The sequence below is a fragment of the Arvicola amphibius genome, chromosome 14, assembly GCF_903992535.2.
Source record: "Arvicola amphibius chromosome 14, mArvAmp1.2, whole genome shotgun sequence".
Classification (NCBI taxonomy): Eukaryota; Metazoa; Chordata; class Mammalia; order Rodentia; family Cricetidae; genus Arvicola; species Arvicola amphibius.
In genome coordinates, this window is record NC_052060.1 from 30,828,306 (window position 1) to 30,851,075 (window position 22,770).

Here is a 22,770-nt window from a genome sequence, read left to right on the forward strand (position 1 = left end):
TGAAACGGTCATTTGTTACAGAAATATCTCTTTGTGCTATGGAGATTGGCATCTGCTTCAAGCGAATCGCCAGACTTTCCGAGCAATGACTTCAAGTTGATGATTTAAGTCAGTTAGTATTAAACGGATGTTTATATTAACTACTGTTTTCTGAGCCCTGGAGGCCATGTTCTCAGCATACATTAGTTCATATTGTCCGTCATAGAAATCAGAGGGAATAGAAGATGGACAGAGAGGGCCTTCCCAAAAGACACATGCTTGGCAAAGGACAGTTTCAACTCAGGTCCATCGGAGTCTAAATCCTTGCTCTCAGCCACCCCCCTAGAAGCCTCCCACAGAGAAAACACTGAGCCCTACTCCACTGCTTTGCAAGCGCGAACCACATTGTTATAAAACAGGTTATTTGGAATCTGCACTTGCCAGTCAATGATTGACAGAGTCCAGCTGATTGCAAGATCCCCAGGCAGGTCAGTGGAGGACAGGCCAAGGTATGATATGGCCCTTGCCTTGGAGTGGAGCGATGACATTAAACCGAATGCTGAACAAAGATGCAATCGTGAATGGACAGAGTTAGGAAATAGCGCAAGAGACGGGAAAAACAACCCAGGTATTTGACTGTGCATCAGACTCAGCTCCAAGCACTTTAAATGTATTTTCCATTAAGTAGAAATAGATAACATGAAATTTACCGAGTCAAAATGTACAGTTCGGTGAACTAAATTCCATTCACATTGTGCAACCATGACCACTATTCCTCTATAAAAGTAGCTTGACTCAGTTTAGTTTAGTTTTGTTTGATTTGGTTTGGTTTGGTTTAGTTTGAGATAAGTTCTCCTCATGGCCTAGAATTCACTCTGTAGTCTAGGGTAACCTCACATTTACAGTGCTGCCTCAGCCCTTCTGAGAGCTGAAAATACAGGCCTGGGCCACTGCACCTGGAAGTCAGCCCACCCTGAATCCCTGTCCTCACTGAACTGCGATGCCTAGTGTCCCCTTTCTTAAATTCTGCAGTGACTATGCTGCTACACTTTCTGTCTCTATGCATTTGACTGCTCTAGACACCTAAGTGGGATCATAGCATATGTCCTCCTCTCGTGTCTGGGAAATGTCATTTATCATGTTTCTAAGGTTCATCTATAGGGTAGCGTGTGTTTCATCCTTTTTACAAGGATGAAATTTATTGTTTCTATTGAGCTGTATTCTTTTCTCCACTCCCCACCATCTCCCCTCCCTTTTTACTCTCTCCCATGATCCCCATGCTCCCAATTTACTCAAGAGATTTTGTCTCTTTCCACTTCCCATGTAGATTAGATTCATGTATGTCTCTGTTAGGGTCCTCATTGTTGTCTATGCTCTTTGGAGTTGTGAATTTATGAGTGAGTACATAATATATTTGTCTTCCTGGGTCTGGGTTACTTTTCTAGATCCTTTCATTTACTTGCAAATTTCAAGATGGCATTATATTTTTTTCTGCTGTGTAGTACTCCATTGTGTAAATGTACCACATTTTCCTTATACCTTCTTTGGTTGAGGGGCATTTAGGTTGTTCCCAGGTTCTGGCTATGAAAAACAATGCTGTTATGAACATAACTGAGCACATGTCCTTGGGGTATGATTGAGCATCCTTTGGGTATATACTGGGTATTACTGGGTCTTGAGGTAGGTTGTTTCCTAATTTTCTGAGAAATCACCACACTGACATCCAAAGGGGCTGTACCAGTTTGCATTCGCACAAGCAATGTAGGAGTGTTCCCTTTACCCCACAACCTCTCCAGCATAAGTTGTCATCAGTGTTTTTGATCTTGGCTGTTCTTACAGGTGTAAGAGTTCCATCTCAGAATTGTTTTGATTTGCATTCCTCTGACGGCTAAGGACGTTGAGCATTTCCTTCGGTGTCTTTCAGCCATTTTAGACTTGTCTGTTGAGAGTTCTCTGTTTCCAATAAAAAAAAAAATGGGGAATCCCCTTTGTTTAAGAAGGTGGGGCTGTGATTGTGAGTCAGTTGCGAAGACCTGGCCTGCAAGCTTCAGCCTTTCAAAGATGGAGCTCATCAACGGATGGACAGCTAGCCATATGTCGTATCCATCCAGCTTTTGTTTCTTCATTCATGGGCATTTGGGTTACTTCAGTCACTTGGATAAGAATTAGCTGGAGATGGAGATGGCTGGCTGGGTAGGAGCACTGACTACCCTTGCAGAGGAGCAAGGCTCAATTCCCAGCCCCAGCACCCACATGGAAGCTCACAACCATCAGGAACTCCAGTTCCAAAATATCTGAAGCCCTCTCCATAGACACCAGACACACAACTGACTTATAGAAAGGCATTTTTATTCTAATATACATTAGAAAAAAATACAGATTTTTTTTAAAAAAAAAGATCCTGTGAGGTTACTATCATTGCCGTTTTCAAAATCTAAAGCTAAGATAGATTAAAGCACCAGTCTTCTACTAGTATAGATTTAATAATTCTGTTATCCCTATATACTTTGGAACTTTGGAAAACTAGATGCATTATGCTACAGGAATGTGAAAATGCTTACCGGTTGGACTGGGGTCAGGAGCTCTTTGTAGAGGCTATGACTCTCACTCTGCATCTTAGGGGCAGGAGGGATTTAAAGACCCTTGATGTGAGCGGGAGTGTGCAGATGAGATCTGTTGGAGGCAAATGATTATGTAAGGGCTGGTAGGACCAGCCTTTCCCACAAGCCAAGCAAAACACCTACTTCAAACCGACTATAGACAAACAACCCCGAGCACTTCCCACAGCCTGCTTGGCAGGAAACAGCCCTAGAGATGGGATGGAGCATTCCCCTGCCCGAAATCCGTGTGTGCACTTCACTTTTTAACCAAAGGGAACCACGAGGGCTTGAAGAAGCCGGCTATCTAAAGAAACATGCCATTTCTTTTCAGGCGACAGGAGTTACCAGTGGCCCGTTTCCTGAATCACTTCACCTTTCCCTGAATCATTGATCGGTACCAGAAAAAAAATGCAACCCACGTTTTCATGGCTCCACCTCCCAGTGTGATCCTATTAAGGTCTGAGGAGGTAAGGGCGAGAACGGTTGTGAATTTGCCCACACAGATTAGATGCAGATGACAACACAGGGAGCCTACAGGGTCTGAGGTCCATGAAAGCAAGACCTTTCTCTTCTTTTAAATCTCAAGGCCTGGAAGTCTGGCACAGAGTAATCGGTCTCCAGAATGGCATGGAACTAGAAGGTAGGGGCTGCTGGGAATGAATTTAAAATAGCTCCTTCATTTGGGTGTTGCCCCTCTAGCTGTCTGACAAGCAGCAAGTTTTTAAAATAAAGATAATGCCTGGACATTTGCCTTTTGTTTTTCAACCCAGGAATCTTCAGTTTAGATGCTTTTTGCATGGAAGGGTTACCTACCCTCCTAATGAGAAACCCAATCCAGCACAGCTAATGCTGTGCACTGTGTTCCTGACTTTTAGCCTACTAACAGAAGAACTCTTGGGTAACTACACCAAGGAGACAAATGACTGACCATTTGATAAACTCAGCAGAGTTCGGCAATACACTGTGGAAGTGTTTTTAACCTGGTAGAGCGTTTCTGTCGGGGATCATGAAAAGCTCTGAAGGTGGATAGTGGCTATGTGATTGCAGAAGAATGTGCACGAACTCGCTGTCAATGAACTGTACATTTAAAAATTGTCGAAAAAAATGATAACTTTTATATGTTACTGTGGTAACAGAAAATGCTATGGGATACTCAGAGTAGCTTTATGTACTTTCCAAATTATGTGGCTTCAAAATAAGGATCCCAAGTAAAAGCTTTCCCAAGGATATGTTATTTATGAGATGATTGGCAGCTTATGGCATGAGTCGGCATAAATGGGCCATAGGAACCCAGAGGTGGAACAAACCAAGGGAGCAGCACATTTTAATTTTCTGTCACACCCGCCTTCTCTCCCCATCAGCCTCTCTCTCAGATCTGATTGGGAAATACTGGACTAAGTGTGTGTGCACTGCAAACATGGGAGCTGCAATAACAGGTAGGGCAATTGCAGTAACTGTAGTATGACCAAGATGGGCAGAGGGCATGTAGTATGACCAAGATGGGCAGAGGGCATGTAGTATGACCAAGATGGGCAGCGGGCATGTAGTATGACCAAGACGGGCAGAGGACATGTAGTATGACCAAGACGGGCAGAGGACATGTAATATGACCAAGATGGGAAGAGGGCATGTAGTATGACCAAGATGGGCAGAGGGCATGTAGTATGACCAAGATGGGCAGAGGGCATGTAGTATGACCAAGACGGGCAGAGGACATGTAGTATGACCAAGATGGGCAGAGGGCATGTAGTATGACCAAGACGGGCAGCGGGCATGTAGTATGACCAAGACGGGCAGAGGACATGTAGTATGACCAAGACGGGCAGAGGACATGTAATATGACCAAGATGGGAAGAGGGCATGTAGTATGACCAAGATGGGCAGAGGGCATGTAGTATGACCAAGATGGGCAGAGGGCATGTAGTATGACCAAGATGGGCAGAGGGCATGTAGTATGACCAAGATGGGCAGAGGGCATGTAGTATGACCAAGATGGACAGAGGACATCAGGAAACTGAGCATAAGCAGATACTGTACGTAGAAGGCAGGAGAGACAGAAAGGTTGGAGGAATGAGTTCTGATGGCCTACTGCAAAGTAGGGTGATAATTAGCATATATTTATGATAATTCTCCCTCCACTTTATAAAGAACTAGGAGTTTGATGACTGACACGTTTGATGAACCATGTAGCAGCCAGAGTTAACAATACACCTCGAGGTCACTTAAGACTTAAGACATTGAGAGCTTGTTTGGAGGTTCTAGCAGGGGAGCACTGCTACTCGTAAACCCTTGACGGAAGACCCATCCTCCTCTATTCCGGGAAGGTTGTCCTCTTCGACCAAGAGGCAGGGAGGGGAGCAAAGGAAAATGTAGAGCTCAACAAAAATCAATTAAGAAAAAAAATCATTCAAACAACAACAAAAGACTTAAGACCACTATCCTACTGTGTTGTACTCAGCCTGATATTTTTAATGCTACTTTTAAGAGAGCAATATAACAATCAATCTTACTTGCCTTGGATTTCCCATCTCATCAACTTCTGTAATCTAAGCTAATGCATAGATATAATTTGAAATTATGTACTCGTTTCCAAGCCCCTGACCAGACAATGTGAATGTATCCTTTTTGGAAAGCAGGAAATCCAGAGGTTGAAAGCAATCTTTTAAAATGAATATTCACCCTAAATGTTGCATGAAGCATTTAGGTATTGGTTAATAAGCAATGCTGTTTGTAGTAGTGTTTTGTTGTTGTTGTTGTTTGTTTTGTTTTTGGTCTGGGTCAGGTGGTGTCAATTAAAGTCTGTGAGTTAATTCCTTGCCTCTGTTAAAGATTTCTGTAAAGTACCCCATTCCTTCCCCTTGTGATACTTTCTGTGCAGTTCAATAAATGAGAGAGAGGAAGCTCTTTCTTAGGAGGTCAGAAGACACAGGAAACATGAAGTGGAGAATTCAAATCCAGACTCACTCTTGGTTAAGTGACTTGCAATGGGGAAATGCTTTAATTTCTTTTTCTAATTCAAGACCAATACATGATTGGTGACCCCAACTTAATCACTAACATGTTTACCCATGCCTTCTTCCATGGTAGGTTAGAGACATCAAAGCCCTCAGTTCCTACCCAGAACTTTCTTCTTACTTCAATACAAAGAATCTGTCTAGCTCAAACTCATTTCTTGAAAATATTCTAGAGCCTGAGGAAAGGACTTTATATGACTAGCTGGTGTAGGGTGTAAAGCCTTTCTCTTGTGTGAGAAAGCAGAAAAGTCACGAGGCTAGTGCAAAACATTTATCAGGACACTCTTGTAAAAAGGGAGAAAGCCCACCTTGCTGGACTTGCCACCCAGTCTAGTGACCTGGATTCAATTCCCTAGGCCCACATGGTGGAGGCAGAAAACCATCCCCCCCAAACCGTCCTCTTACCTGCACTCATGCGCTATGGTGCAAATGCATGCACACAGACTTACACATATACGTAAATGAATTTTTTTAATTTTTTGTTTAATAGAAAAACTAGGCAGAAAATCAACAAGGACTAGAAGAACTCAGAACTATCAGCCAGAAAGACCCAAGAACAGTTATAAAACATTATATTCAGAAATTTCAGGACACATTCTGTTCACAAACCCCTGGAGCATATATCAAAATATCCGGGTTATAAGAGAAATCCCAACAAATTTGAGAGAATTGAAATCATGTAAGTACATTCTGCAGCAACAATCAAACTATAAAAAAACAAAGGTAAGAAAATCTTTCGAAGCATGGTGGTTCACGCTTATAATCTCAGCACCGGGAAGACTGAGTCGGGAAGAATGCAAGTTTGAGGCCAGACTGGGAAACAGCTTGAATTTCAAGGTAAGCCAGACTTGGAGAGGTCGTGAGATCGTGTTCCTTAAGAAGCTGTGAGGTGAGTTTTCTGTCCCCAGAAGAAACCCCTCCCTCTAGCTATTCATGCTCCTCTGTTTGGTTTTCTGCCCCATGCTCTCCCATTCTCTTGCCTTTCTTGCTTCTCGTGCAGGCAGCCCTGGCCCTGTACAGACTGTTTCTATTTCTTTCTGCTTTGGACTTTTCCAGATACTCATGGATATTTTCTTTCTCTTATCCAAAATGAAAACCTTCCACCAACAGACGAGTCACGTTGGCAGTTTCTATAATGAGCCCATGCCGAAACCCAGGAGGAGCACAGATGGCCCCTTTCTAAGGGACTCGGCCTCTCCTAAGCAAGCCAGGCTGCCGATTTGACTTTAATAAAGTATGGATCATTTCTTTCTGTTGGCTTCTGCCACCTGCCATAGTCACTCCAAATTCTAGAGTTCACCTCTTCAGGCATTTCTCCACCTGCCCTAAAAGCTCATCTCTCTTCATCTTCTCTGGTGTCTTTCTCGGCTCCTGAAGCCTACCACAAAGCCACACTGGCTCACCAGGCAGCCTCCACATACACTTCTGGGTACCCCATCATATGGAAGAGGGACACCCCTTCACTGATCCTGGCCATCTCTCTGACAAGTCTCTTGGTCCACTTGAGGACACCCCAGATTGAAGCTCTTGTCATCATGGCACTTACCCCTCTAAGTCTCTCCCATTTCCTGCTTGCTCTGTTCCTGGCTCCCACCCCACCTGTCTCTCAGCTCCCTCCTGGAGCTTACTCTGTCTTTAACCATGGCTAACACTGGTGTCTCCTCACCTCTCCCTGGGAGCTGTCTGCTCCATCTCTGTTCTTGTTGGCTCACTAGACCCTGCTACCTCTGTCTCGGCTCCTGGAGACTACTCTAAGTCAGGCAGGTGCATCAGGCAGCTGTGGTATGCCATCCTGGGCCTCGATGATATTGGGATCCTTCCTCTGACAGAGTCCCTAAGCCTCTCCCATCTCTTTTTCATTGTGCTTCTGACGGATGTCCCCTTTCCTGCTTTTTCTTCACCTTGCTCCCTGAGCTTGCTTTGTCTCTGACCATAAGGTCTTCCTCTTCAGAATTAGACTCAACTCCTCACCTGACGTCTCTATCTCTTTCCTCTTCAGCCTCAAAGATTTCAGTATCTTACTATCTTAACCTCACAATCTTACTGAAAGCGGCTTGACCTCAGTACAAACTAGATAATCTGTCTCAACGGCCTCCAAAGTGGCACATTTGATTTCCAAAATCTTACAGATTGTCACAACTTCTGCCTACACACAAGCAAATAATCTGAAAATCCCTTTATCTTTAAGCTTTATTTGCCCTTAATTCTCAAAAATCTCTTATTTCTAAGCCCTTCTGTTCTTTGGTCTCTTCTCTCCCTGATCACTGGATTCAATCTTACAGAGATTCAGATGTTTTGGGGTATGGATAATAATGAAAAATTGTTTTATTCTGTTCTGCTCTACTAAAAAGTTGGCTGCAAGTTGAGCCATGGCCTGCTCACTCCAGACCAAAGCATGCATACTTAAAAGTTTCCTCCAACATCTCTGCCCTGGTCAGGCTGGCCGTCTGACTTTGAGACAGAGAAGAGAACAAAACAGAACAGGTCAGGAAACGACACTGTGTTTACAAACAACTAAAAGGCAAGCTATTCCCAATGGGGATTATTGCTGCTCATCTCATGCTCCTTCTCTTGATTTCGTTTACTGTCTTTACAAACACAAGTGTAATCACGGACGTTTTACCATTCCCTTACATCTCTAAAAACGTCTGCCAAAGTGCAGCTTCCTTTATCTCAGGATTTGTAAGACCATTGTCTTATAAAATTTCTGTATCTCTCAGGATTCGTAAATTCATTGGATGTGGTCTGGAAGATCTGTAAACTCTGTAACCAAAAGTTACCCTAAAACCTGTAGCAGAAAGAGCTGATAATATAAATATATATACTGTTATATACTGTATGTATAAATATACATATATATATCATCATTTGCTACAGCGTGTTTATATGTAACTTGGACTCAACTTTATGAAAACGTATTTTTTTTGAAGGGTGTGTGTCTAATGGAGTAAATCACAACCATGTAGTTTGTCACCGTCTTCACTAAGGATGAAGAAAGGACATGCCTTGTGACTTCACCGCTATCTTGGTTAAAGTGGCCACTTGTCATAAACCAACTAAGCAGCACACATACAATTTCTTAGTCCTGCTGAGCCCTCTGCTTACCAGTGTGTCTCCTTCTTTAGACTAAGAAGGCAGCACCAGGCCTCCAAGATAGTTTGCTTTATTTTTATTTCTCCTACATTAAGGAGACAATAGCAGGTTTCCAAGATATTTTGGTTTAGGGTAGATTTTTTTTTAGGAAGATTTTTGTCCTAAAAGTGAAAAATTCCAGATGAGGACAAAGCCATGAAAGAGGTTTATGGAAAACAGGACTTAAAAACAACATACGCTTGATGATGAGGTTTATGAATTCCTAAAGTTACAATGATCTACTAAGGTTAACAGAAACTGACTTAGAGATCTATGTCTAACCACTGATGTCTTCGCTTCTAAAAAAATATTCGTTTGCATAAGGAACAACATATGTTTGATGAATGAAGTTTATAAATTCCTAAGGTCTATTCTGTATGGCAGAAGTGACTTAAAGTTGTATGTCCGGACATGATAACTTTATTAAGCTTCAGCTATTTGGATAAACTGAATCATAGAAGAAACTGTGGTGTTTTGTAAATCAGGAAAATAAGGTTCCCAGTCTTTCTATGAACTGTATTTATGGTTTAAAGTTTTATTTTAATGCTAAATAATTTTCAATTGAATCTTCAATTAAAATTTTTAGGACTCAAACTTAACAGGGATAAAACTTTAAAATCCTAACTTTACAAAAGCTACTTGTCATAAACTGTTAAAGATAATTAAGGCATGCGAGTTGATAGCTAGGAACCTCATAAATGATCAGATTCTTTAACATGCTCAGAACTGTTTCTAGTCAAGTAATTCATTTACAGGGACAGCTTTAGCCTTCTATATATGTTGGCAAGGTTAAGCCTAAAACAGATAACTTAAAGCAAGTAAATAAAGTTTGTTTAAAATCAGGTATACTTAATAGCTTAGATAATGACCCTCAACCCCCGCTCCCCAGAGGAAGAGCTGTGAATATGATATTTAAGGTGTTTACTGAAAAGGTTTCCCACAGAAGACAGTAATGCCAGCTCCTGGCCGCAGACCTAAGGTCTCCTCCAAAGAAGATGGGGAAATGAGCTTCACTTGGAACTTGCTTCGGATGTGGCCACAGTGGTCACTAGGCAAAAAACTGTCCTTTCTTCACCTTGCCTTCAGTTAGAACCCTACCAACTGTGGACAGTCAGGGCACTAAACCATCAACTGCCTCTCCAAGAAAAGTCGGTTCTCCAAGTCTCTTTTCCACAGAAAAATGTCTCAGATCTTCTGAATCTGGTAGCCAAAGGTTGATGCTGATCTTTGTGGCAACCCAAAACTTAATGCTATTTTGTGTGGCGACCAAAGGCTGACAACCTCTGCCCCCAAGAAAGCCATGAAGATCACCATGGAGAAGGCTGGCTACCCAAGTGGTGGGTAAGTCTCTGTCATTCTTAATTATTCTGGAGGTCATTTGGTCCACACTTCCACTCAAATTTGCCCTCTCAGATCTCTGGGATGGCATTGATGATGAACCCCAGTTTTACCAGATAGTTTAGCGGCAGTATCAAGCCAACCCCAGCCAGTTCCTCCCTGAAAGCTGCAACTGCGCAGTCAGCTCCTAGAAAGCCTGCTTTCGCCTTCAAAAACGTCTGACTTTTTTTTTTTTTTTTTTTTAGCAACTTTGGGTACAAAAGATGTACACATTGTTTGTTGATGATACAAATTTGAAAACTTGAAAACAAAAATGAAAACTCACAGGCAGGCTTCATACCAAGAAAGGCTAACTCACAAAACAGGCTTCAGTGTAAAAAAGGAAAAATTGCCTTTTACTGTTCTTTTACCCAAAGAACTTGCTTTTCAGTGGCTGCTTTCAGTAATTAACGACCCAGGTTATCATGGTAAATGACTGGATGTTTCCAGATAAAAGGAAGAGAAGAAGTTTAAAGTTAATGTAAGCCGTGAAGACCTCTGAGTGATCTGAGGTATGTGAACTCAAGTTGTGAAGGTCTGAAGAAGTGGATTTATGATATGGGGAAAAAATGAGTCTTAAAGATGATGCATATGATGTTAAGATTCCCAAGTCCAGAGTTCAATACTGAGCAGTGGAGTTCTGAGTTGTTAATCTGGTCTTGGTTATAAAGACAATGGCTACTGAACCTTTTTTGAAAATAGTCGTAGACACAGGCTCAAAATCTTAAATTTCCTTTGGTTGTTTTCCAAATGTAGATTTAAAAGTGCTTCTCATTGCGCTCAAAACACCACTATCCAGTCTATACATCCAGACCTCTATGTAAAGGGGGAAATTTTTTCATGAATTATCTCAAAACCACCCTTTGGGTCCACAAGCTCCTCTTCCCTTCTGTGCTCTTCCCTGCCGAAAATTTTCTGTCTTATTACAAACAAATGTCTGACTTTTCGACTATGCTGCTAACTTTCCAGACTTTATTTTTACTATGGCTCAAAGGCGTGTGTCTACTCCAGTGTTTACAGACACCGGTTAACTGCCTTTTCAATGAGGATTTCAGTGCAGAGTACAGACCGTGGTCATGCTAATACCTTCTGGCCTCAGTTTCTAAGAGTCCCTGCAGCAGATTTCTGTTCAGTTGACAGGAATTCCCATGCAGGAATCAACTGCAACTTACAAACAGCTTCAAAGCACCTGCACCTTGTTAGCTCCAGAGAGTCCTGCAGAACCAGTGAGCCCTGAACTTGAGGAACCAGACCAGCAAGGCAGAAGAACTGACTGGCAAACTACAGCCTCCAGGGACCAACTCCAAGGCTCACTCTACCCTTTGGTCTCCCTTGAGCCTCTAGCTCTCCCATCTCCTCAACCCACTGATCTCTATCCTTCTTATAATAATGTGATTGATCCCTGTCTCTTCATGCTCTCTCAGGTGAAATTCCCTGACCTATGGCCAGTTAATAAGATACTTCTGACAGATGTCCTGGGGTCTCCTACCTGGGGTCGCACCTGCTGGCTTGAGCCCTGCCTTCAGACCAACATTCCAGACTCCCATTTTTCTCCAGCCCCCAATCAGCAGGAAGTAGGGACAGAAGAGAGAGAGACTATGTCATCCTTTATCACCAACAAAAGGCTAGAACGTTAGGTCTCAGGAGTGTGCACATATAGAAACCAGCTCAAGCTGGACTCCAGAAGTATTTCTGGCGGTTAGATAAAAGCCAGCATTTCTCAGGAACTTGTGAAACGGGTTTTCCATTCCTCCCCTCAGCTGTTTGTCTCCGTTATAATCTACATGGTTTGCCTACCCACGCCCTCTCTCACACTCTCTCTCACCTCTCTTGCCTTTCAAACAGCCCAGGCCATGTTCAATCTGTTTCTTTTTCTCTCTGCCCTAGACTCTTCCAGACACATCTATATTTTCTCTGTCTTACCCACAGAAAAAACCTTTCATCTAATAGACTGGTCATGTTGGCAGTTCCACCCCCAGTAGGGTCCCTTAAACCTCCCAAGAACTACAAACTCTTGTCAATCCCATTGGTCAACTCTTCAGAATTTGACATTAAGACCCTACTCCTGAAGATGTCCCAGAACATGAAGAAACCAAGCTGGTACTCAGCCGGAAACTTCATTCCTGAGCTTGCTTCCCTCTCCACCTCTCAAGTGTTAGGGTTATAGGCATGCGCTTCCACATTCAGTGCACACAGAATGTTACACTAAAGATAATTCCATTGTGAGAATCACCAGGTAAGCGCTTGTTAGCGTTAACACAAGGGCTGGTTTGATTTTATTCCCAAGAGATAAGCACAGCATCCTGACAGTACCCTTAGTATTTAAACCGCTTTGTTAAGAAAGCAGTAGCAGCTGGGCATGGCGGTGCACATCTTTAATCCCAACACTCAGGAGGCAGAGGCAGGCGGAACTGAGTATGAGGCCAGCCTGGTGTACAGAGTGAGTTGCAGGACAGCCAGGGCTACACAGAGAAACCCTGCCTCAACACAAACAACAAAATCAGGTGCACACTCAGAGAGAAAAGCATTCAACAGAACCTTTCATATTTGCATTTCTGCAAATGTTTCCCCCCCCCCTCTCTCTCTCTCTCTCTCTCTCTCTCTCTCTCTCTCTCTCTCTCTCTCTCTCTTTCTCGGGGTTTGTCTGGAGAAAGAATACCACATTTTAAAAATCGAAGCGAAATAACTTCCTCTAGCAAACGCACAAACATCCCAAGTCCCTTTGGGCGTTCTCTTCATTAGCTATCTAGGCAGAAATGAGACCTTTCTCTTCAAAACCCAGTGTGAGTTAGAAAAGAGACTTTATTCTTTATGAAATTTAAAATCAGTTAAGTGTTTAAGCCACCTGCTTCATTTTAGATATATTTAAAGGAACCTTCAGGGGTTCATAAAGCAAGATTTTTAGGTGACAAAGGAAAGAAGCCATCCCTGTTTGAAAATGAAGGTAATCTCTCAATGTCAAGCCCGCACATCTCCATTTCATTCACGATTATACATATACTTTTTGGTTCAGAAATCTCTAAAAATGAGGTATGCAGTGTTCTTTCTGTTCTTGCTTCTTCTGGGATGACCTCAGGCAGGTCAGTAGTAAAAGAATGCTGCCCCACAGTGAGGCAAGAGTCTGGCAGAGTTAATCAAACAGAGCCACCCTCATGTTAACCTCTGCCCTGGTTTCAGAATGTCTTTCACCTTTCCCCTCGTTGTTTTGACTCTTTGAAACAATCTGGTATTGGTAGTAGTGGTGAGGGCGGAAGATGGAGAGTTGACAGAGAGCATTTGCTCCTGTGCAAAGTCCAGCTTTTCTCCCAATCATAGGTTAGGCCGAATGAGATCAGCAGACGAGTGCTCTCAATGAGGAGGGGGAAGAGATTTCCCGGGACAAAGTCCCCCTCCCTTTCCAGGTATCATTGGGGTTATAGTTGTGCTAATTATTAAGGGAAGACAATATAATGCTGAACAAAGGTTAGAATTCAGTTATCTTATATAATATTAGCTTATATGTAGAAAGTTTTATTATATATATATATATGATTTATTTTATGTATGTGTTTGTATGTATATGTGCCTGTATGTACAGGTGTCTGTGGAGACCAGAAGGGACCCCAGAAGAAGACATCAGATCCCCTGGTTCTGGAGTTCTAGGGAGTTGCGAGCCATCTGATGTGAGTTTTGAGAACAACATTTTAATCCTCTGCAAGAGCAGCAAGCACTTTCAACCCCTGAGGTCTGTCTGTCAATCCCACCGATTGAGATTAAGATCACTACCACAGTTTAAAGACAAATTCAAAGTAAACTTTAATTAAATACCGGCCAGGTGAATGGGCTCTGGCCAGGTCCATACCCAGGTACCTGGGAAATGGCCCAGAATCAGTTTGTAGCAACTTAAGAAGGAAAACCATAACCCATGAGGTCCAATCAGGGGCAAGCATACATCCTGACGTACCTCCAGCCTCTGAACCTCCCGCCCATATGTGGTCAAGCACATAGGTGCAGTTGGGTCAAACAAACTTGTTTAGGGGAATGAAAAACATATGTACCTCCCATAAACAATAGCCTCCAACATTTCAGGAATTATCTGTCCTTAGGCAATGGGCTTGTAGATCAGAGGCATTTTTGTTTCATGGGTCTCTTAGGCGTATTAATTAAAACTTAAAATGTAACTTTGATTCTCACAGTCTTCAACCCAAAAGTTTTACAATGTATGTGTGTATATTGAAAGTTTTACATATATGTGTGTGAGTGTGTGTGTGTGTGTGTGTGTGTGTACTTATTGTTCGACTGGAACCTCACTCCTTGGCCAGTAGGTTAACTTTAAAACTACAGTTTCATTTGAATGATGTTAGTTTGGTTTTAGGACTGCCTGAAGGCAGTCAGCCTAATCTGTCCTTCTCAGCCTCACCAATTGGCTGTCCTTTGCCACCAGAGGGAATCCATGGTAGTTCTGAGCACTGGGGTGGAAACGGCATCTGGAGGTGTTGGCAGGTGTTCGGTTTGGGAGGCGCTGGAACTCCAACCACCTCTGCTCTTTCTGACCGAGTTCCCAGTAGGGTCAAGGGACAAGGCAGACAAGTTTGTCGGAGTCATTTGACAAAGCGTTGCAGATCCAGCGGTTAGGCTTAAGGCCTGTATATCAGCTTGGGGGATATCTCAGCAGGGCATTTTCCTCAGAAAAACAAACAATAATGTAACCCTCTCTCTCTCTCTCTCTCTCTCTCTCTCTCTCTCTCTCTCTCTCTCTCTCTCTCTCTCTCCCTCCCTCCCTCTCTCTCTCTCTGGGGCTGAGGTTGTGTTGGGGGTAAACAAAGTTCCTATCCTTCCTCTGACTCTCCCACACAAAAATCCCCACAGAAGGCTCTGACACACGGTTTTCCCACACACCAAAGAGCTGTTCTTAAGCAGGTGCCTGCTGGGTGTCCTCTAATCCAGTTCCTCTCTGTCTACTTCAGGATCCCAGCAAGCCTCATAGCTTGAGGACGGAGTCCTCAAGGCTGCTTTCCTCTCACCTCCCAGAAGCCATTTGCAAGTCCCACACTGTTTTCTCTGGGCCTCTGGCCCACTGGCTAGGGTTTGGATTTCAGCAGCCCCACCTCGCGTTCGATTAGCTTGCCCACGACTCCGGGCAGCACTGACGTTATTGTTTCATTCTAACGAATGTGGAGGAATGCAGAGGAATGGATGTAGAGGGAAGGCACTGGGTAGAAAATGGAGCTTTCATGTATTTTCTGACGTCATCGTTTCTAGAAACCTCCATGGGATGTGCTCACCTATATGGAAACTTACTGAACCCAGTCCTTTTGGATTCTGGTGGAGCTTCTATTGCATAGGCATGATTGCCCGTGGATTAAAGGGAAATCTGACTATCAAGACTCATCTGATTGAGCATTCTTCATGATTCTATGTATGTGTGCAGCGTTCTTCTCTCTGGGGTCTGGGCAAGGTCCCTCAAGTTTTATCACCCACTTCCTAGCAGAGGTAAATGCAAGAATGAGAGAATCTTTATGGGTAGTGCCAACATAGAGAGGCAGGGAAAGATTACGATATGCTTTTTTTTATTGTTTTTTATTAGTTTCTGAGTCACCTGGAGGAAGTGAAATTCTAGTCTATGCAATCTACCTTGGAAAGAAAGTTATGAACCAGGAACCATGGACAAAAGCCAGGAAACATGAGCATCACAGATGCGCCTTCACCCTGGCTGCTCTTGGTGGCGCTTACCACTCCTCTACTGCTCAACATTCTTATGTCTGTTTCCAGGACTGCAACCACCCTCTAACCATGACAAGACTTTTTATTCAGAAGGTCAGATGTTTTCATAAAAGTGTTTGAGATCGGTGACCGTCTCCGTATTGGTCTGTGTAGGCCTCAGGAGGATGCTTCTGGTGCCTGTGTGCTCCGCCCAGTGGTAATTATCCTTATGATCAAGGACAATGGGAATCTAATTCGAGAGTCCAGGTGGCTGAGCTAGAGTTCAGTTTTAATTTCCTAGGCTGCCTGTCTTAACTGGGCTACCAACATATGGTGTATCCACAGGCTGGCGTAGAATTGCTATCAAAGGAAGAAAGACTCCCTGTGCCTAGGAGTGGTCAGAGTAAAACCTCGTTTCAAGTATATGCAACCTCCTACCTCTTTTGTCCCAGTTATTATCCAGAAAGTAGTCAAGAGCAAGAGGTGATCTTTTAAGGATTGCTGTGGAGACAAGGAGTGAGAAAGCGTCTTGAACAAAGATTTGAGGCGGCCATTCCATTGTTCAACATTCAGTGCCTGTGGCTAGAAGTCTTTCCGTCTGCGTGGAGATAGGATCTCACACGGCCTCAGACTCTCTAGGCTGCACAGGATGACCTTGGACTTCTGATCCTTCTCATTTTATTTCCCAAGTGCTGGGATTTCAGGCATGTGCCACCACGCTCAGTTTTATATAGTGCTGTTGACAAGTATCTGTCACAGAATGTTCCCGAAAAGCCAAGGCTCCCTTACAGCTTCCAAGAGCTGCTAGAAACCTTTGAGGACTTTTACTTTTGTCTCAGTGTATGGTTAATTATGTCAGACAGTAGGAGTGATTGAGCCACACAATGGCCTGCCTTGTTCCAAAAACTCCCAAATGTTTTTCCCACCCCAGATGAGTATTAGTCCATTTGCGACAGTGGTGGCACAGACCCAAAACTCCACTGGTAGATTTGTGAGGAGTGTCCCCAACTCAGGGGGTATTCAGTAACACCCAAGGTGCTGTTTGGGCAGCTAGCTTTGAATCTACTTCAACTGTAAACCTTAACTCTTTAATTCACTCTCACAACTGAAAGAGGAAGAGGAAGAAGAGGAGGAGCATCAGGAGCTGGGTGTGCTTGTGTGGCATTTGTGAAGCCAGGGTTCGATCCCCTGGTGGAGCAGTTCTGGGATCCCAGCAATCAGAAGGCAGAGACAGGCAAAGGGATCCAAAGTTCAAGGTCATCTTCAGCTACATAGTAAATTAAAGATCTGTTTGGGCACCCAGGACCTTATTTCAAAAAGAAAACATTAAAGGAAAAGGATTCAATGCCTTTGATGGGGGGGGTTGTTTTTTTGAGGCAGGGTTTCTCTGGGTAACTTTGGAAACTGTTGTGGAACTCCATCTGTAGACCAAGCTGACCTCAAACTCACAGAGATCTGCCTGCCTCTGCCTCCTAAATGCTCAGATTAAAGGATTACCAGCCAGTGGTAACCAATGTCTTCTTGTTCATAAAATGTGGTTAACAAATTCACTTCTGCTGGGCTGGGGCTTCTGACTTAACCGTCAAAATGACTGTGTGTCTTCATTCTCCCTTCCCTATCTACATGCTCTCTTGATTATAATTCTTTGCCAAGAATGATGAAGAGCCTTAGATTTTGCCTTAATTATAATTTAAGCCAGCTGCCATAGTTCCAGGCCGGCAGCAAAAGACATGAGACTCTTGTCTTAATTATTTCTTACAACTGTGATTGAATATATTGGCATTTGAACTTACTTCTAAGCCTTAACTCCCACAATATATTGAAAGGAAAAGCAGATATCACCCCCACACACCAGGGACAATGTTCCAAGAGAGAAGCCCTGAGCTTAGGGGACTCAAACCTTTCATCATAGATGAGAAGCAAGCTTGTATGTCACTTGATTCCAGAGAAAGGTATCACTTTTGTCCTTTGGGTTTTTTGTCTCATGAATATCCTTAAAGCAGTAGCTGATAACAAAGGTAGTCATAAAAGATTGGTTAATAATATGGATTAATTTAAAAGACATTATAAGTTTAAAAGGCCAGACATGAAAGACCTATATAATCTATGATTATGTTTATATAAAATTCTAGAAAATGAAAAATTATAGTTGTTGGGAGCAGTGAATCCCAAGACCCTGAATTTTTTAATATTTATTTATTATGTATACAATAGTCTGTCTGTGTGTATGCCTGCAGGCCAGAAGAGGGCACCAGACCCCATTACAGATGGTTGTGAGCCACCATGTGATTGCTGGGAATTGAACTCAGGACCTTTGGAAGAGCAGACAATGCTCTTAACCTCTGAGCCATCTCTCCAGCCCCCCTGAATTTCTTGTAAACAACTTGTTTTCTTCTGCTCTGAGCAGCCTGCAGCTGCTCTGAGCACGAGACCCTGATGGCAAGGCTGGAGGGTCTGCAGCTGAAAGATCCCGAGAGCTGGGGCGTGGCCAGAGCCCTATATAAGCAGCCCCTGAGCACAATAAAGGGGGCATTTTGGGGGCATTCTGGCATCAAGGATGACCTGTGTCTCTTTCTGTCTTTTTGTGTGTTAAATCTCCAGGCCCTTTTCCGGCTCGCAAATGGCCCTGTAGTGCTGGCGTCACACCATAGGCGTAGTACCGTACTGTCACATAATACAAGCAGTGGGTTGTTACAATTATAACAAGAAATAGATTGGTGTTATCTAGGTCTGAAGGAATGGGACTGATTTCCCAGGGTTGCAAACTTTGACGAGCAGTGACCATTTTTTGTGCTTTAATTGATTGCTGATGTTTATTGGTGTGGATGTATAAAAAGAGGGCGTGCAATGCCAGTTTAACTTAAGTGCAAGTGTAAGCAGCACTAATTACACTAGCAGTGTTGTACAAACACCACGACTCTATAACTCTTTCATCATCTCAAAGAGATGCCACAACTCCCCCTTCTCATGGGTCACCTCTCTTGCTTATAAATAACAGCTAAGTGAAGATGATTTTTAAGATGCACTACCTCACATCTGTCTTAGGCAAAGACTCCTTCGTTTGTTTACCCAGACTTACCCGTCTTCAGAACAGGCATTCTAATTATGCGAGTTCCTGTCTTAGGCATCTGGGGTGAAGAAGCTTCAAACCACCTCTGATTGCCGACCTCTGTGAACAAAAGAGATTAAAGGAGAGAAATACCTTTGGGCTCTGTGTCTCAGAGCCAAACTTTCTTATCAAGAGAGCTGATAATGTTTTATGAATGATCATGCTCACAAAGGCTATAGTTGCCTAGTTAAAGGCGAGGAGGATCACCCAGGTTGGGAATGTTTTCTTCAGCTGGCCTAGATCGCCTTTTTACAGTTTTATACTGAATCAAAATCTAAAACTCTTCACAAATGTGTCAAATCCAAGCATTCACAGGACATGTCTAACTCTTCTCAACATCTTCTAAGCAGTTACAAACAGTACCAGGCCAACACCGTAATTCTAGAATGGGAATTAACAATAAACCCACAATTTAGCATATCACAATTCTCTTAAATCTGTTCCAATCAAAAAACAAGAAAGGTTTTTTTCTGATCGGTGAGAGTCCAATGACATTGCTACCACTGAGGCAGTGTGCCTGTCCTAAAGGGAGCTCACCAAGTCCAGCTGGACTGGGACTGAATGAGCATGCGATCAAACCAGACTCTCTGATTGTGGCTGATAATGGGGGCTGACTGAGAAGCCATTGATAAAGGCACTGGGACTTGTTTTTACTGCATGTACTGGCTTTTTGGGACCCTAGTCTATTTGGTTGCAAAGCTTCCTAGGCCTGGATGTAGGGGGGGGGAGGGCCTTGGACTTCCCACAGGGCAGGGTTCCCTGGCTCTCTTAAGGAGGGAGGGGGAGGGAGGATGGTGAGTGGGGAAGCAGGAGGGGAATGGGAGGAGGGGAAGAAGTGTAAATTTTTGAATGGAAAAAAACCACAGTGATCATCATAGAAGAGAAAGTTGGAAGTACACTAAAATGCATTGGCATATCTCAAATATAACCCCAGTAGCACAGACACTGAGAGAAACAATAAATGGGATCTCCTGAAACTTAAAATCTTCTATAAAGCAAAAGACACAATCAACAAGACAAAACATCAGCTTACAGAATGGGAAAAGATCTTTACTAATCCCACATTGGGCAGAGGGCTAATCTCCAAAATATACAAAGAACTCAACAAACTTAATATCAAAAGAACAAATAATCCAATAAAAAAAATGGGTTACAGACCTAAACAGAACTCTCAATAGATGAATCTAAAATGACTGAAAGATACTTAAGAAATGCTCAACATCCTTAGTCATCAGAGAAATGCAAATCAAAACAATTCTGAGATTCCATTTTACACCAGTAAGAACAGCCAAGCTCAAAAACACTGATGACAACTTATGTTGGAGAGGTTGTGGGGTAAAGGGAACACTTCTGCATTGCTGATGGGAATGCAAGCTGGTACAACCCCTTTGGATGCCAATATGGCGATTTCTCAGAAAATTAGGAAACAAACTACCTTAAGATTCAGCAATACTACTTTTGGGTGTATACACAAAGGATGCTCAATTACACCACAAGGACATGTGCTCAACTATGTTCATAGCAGAATTATTTGTCATAGCCAGAATCTGGAAACAACCTAAATGTTCCTCTCTTACACAGATGATAAATGAGCTGAGAAAGAAATCAGAGAAACATCATCCTTCACAAATAGCTACAAATAAAATAAGCTATCTTAAAGTAACTCTAACGGAACCAATGGAAAAACCTGTATGACAAAAAAATAAATCTTTGAAGAAAGAAACTGAAGACATCAGAAAGATCGCCCATGCTCTTAGGAAGGTAGAACCAGCATAGCAACAAATGACCATCTTACCAAAAACAATCTACAGATTAAATGCAAATGCCCATTAAAATCACAGCAAAATTCTTCATAGACCTCAAAAGAACAGTACCTAAAAACAAAAACTTAGGATAGCCTAAACAACCCTGTACAATAAAGGAACTTTTGAATGCATCACAATCTCTGACTTCAAACTCCACTACAGAGCCACAGGCCTGGTACTGGGAAAAAACAAAACAAAACAAAAAACAAACAGATATGAGGACCAAAGGAACTGAATCAAAGACCTTGGCTATCACTCCACATGCCTACAAACATCAGAATGTTGACAAAGAGGCAAGAAATGTAAAATGGAAAAAGGACAGCGCATTTAACCTGCTTGTTTATTTTTACAGACACTTAACTGTCCTGAATCTGTAGTTTTTTGAGGTTACCTATTTTGTAAATTTGCCTTTTAGTTTAGGCTAGGTGAGTTTAGTTTAGCTTGCAGGTGAGTCTCCCAGCAGGGGGCAGGACACACTCCCTTCCTCCACCGCTAGGCTTGGCCTGCCTGGGAACAGGCTGTGCTTTCTAAATTTAAAAGTCCCATCAGGCCAAGCCGTGGTGGTGCACACCTTTAATCCCAGCACAGGCAGAGGCAGGCGGATCTCTGTGACTTCAAGGCCACAAATGTGAGAAATGGCCTGCATTCTCAGCTCCCACAGAGATGGAGAAAAGGGGAAACAGAGGAGGAGAAGGGAGAAGGAGGAATCCATTTTGTATGCCATCTTTCCTATGGCGTTCCTTTTATGGTGTACTTCCAAGGACTAAATTGTCCTCCACAGTGTCTTCTACTCCTGCCTGTCTATCTGCAGCTCGGAATCCTGTTGTCAGTTCAAAGAAAGTAAAAACGTGTCTAGCCTTTTGGTTTCCCTCTGCCTTCTTTTCCCAAAGGCATGTAACCAATGCTCTCTCCCCATTTCTCCACTAAACTGATCAGATGTGGTTGTTCAAAGCAAAATCCTTTCTGCCACAGAAGTTCTGTAAAGGCCACTGGTTAGGGTATGGTTAAAAGACTGGCCATTATCCGGGCGGTGGTGGCACACGCCTTTAATCCCAGCACTCGGGAGGCAGAGGCAGGCAGATCTCTGAGTTCAAGGCCAGCCTGGTCTACAAGAGCTAGTTCCAGGACAGGCTCTAGAAACTACAGGGAAACCCTGTCTCGAAAAACCAAAAAAAAAAAAAGACTGGCCATTTAGAACTCATTTCTCATTCTGAGACCTGAGGTGACAAGGTTTTAAAGCACGAGGTTAAGGAAAGAAATGAATACACTCAGTCATGGGAGCATGAAGACTGGACCTGCCGCAGCCTGGGATCGCTCCAAGGAAGCTGGACTCAGGCTACCCACTCCCAACACTTCCACAGAACTTGTAGTGTTGAGGCAAATGAAGGACTTGTAAAGGCAATAGGAACACTACCCCTTTAAGTACTTAGGGCTCCCTCTTCAAGCTTCAATATTTTACTACTTAAGGTTAAGAAGTAATTTAGGGACAGAACTGACCCTTAGGGGCAAACATCAGGAGGGGAAGTTTATCCATAGTACAGAAGTTAGAGGAAGGTTAGAAGAAAGATCTAATAGCAGGGCCGGGCGGCGGTGGTGCATGCCTTTAATCCCAGCACTCGGGAGGCAGAGGCAGGCGGATCTCTGTGAGTTCAAGACCAGCCTGGTCTACAAAAGCTAGTTCCAGGACAGTCTCCAAAAGCTACAGAGAAACCATGTCCCAAAAAAACCAAAAAAAGAAAAAAAAAAAAAGATCTAATAGCAGGAACAATGCTAATAATCAGAATAGGGGCTGGAAAGGTGGCTCCACAGTTAAGAGCACTGACAGCTCTTCCAGAGGACTGAGGTTGGTTCAATCCCCAACACTCACGTGGCAGCCAACAACCAACCACCTATGATTCTAGTTCAGAAAAACTGACACCCTCATCTGGCCTCTAGGGGTATCAGGCACCTGTTCTACAGACACACATACAGGCAAAATACCCATACATATGAAACAATCTTTTTCTTTTATTTTATTTTCCTTTTTTTTTTTTTTTGGTTTTTCAAGACTGGGTTTCTTTGTGTAGCACTGG

At 43.1% G+C, this 22,770-nt stretch overlaps 1 long non-coding RNA gene across 1 annotated transcript; it reads left to right on the top strand.

The window, feature by feature from the left end:
• The first annotated feature begins 502 nt into the window (after positions 1 to 502).
• Positions 503 to 3,323, top strand: LOC119801398. Its single transcript, XR_005283180.1, has 2 exons — positions 503 to 607; positions 2,911 to 3,323. It is a non-coding gene; the product is annotated as an uncharacterized LOC119801398 (long non-coding RNA).
• Positions 3,324 to 22,770: the final 19,447 nt, after the last annotated feature.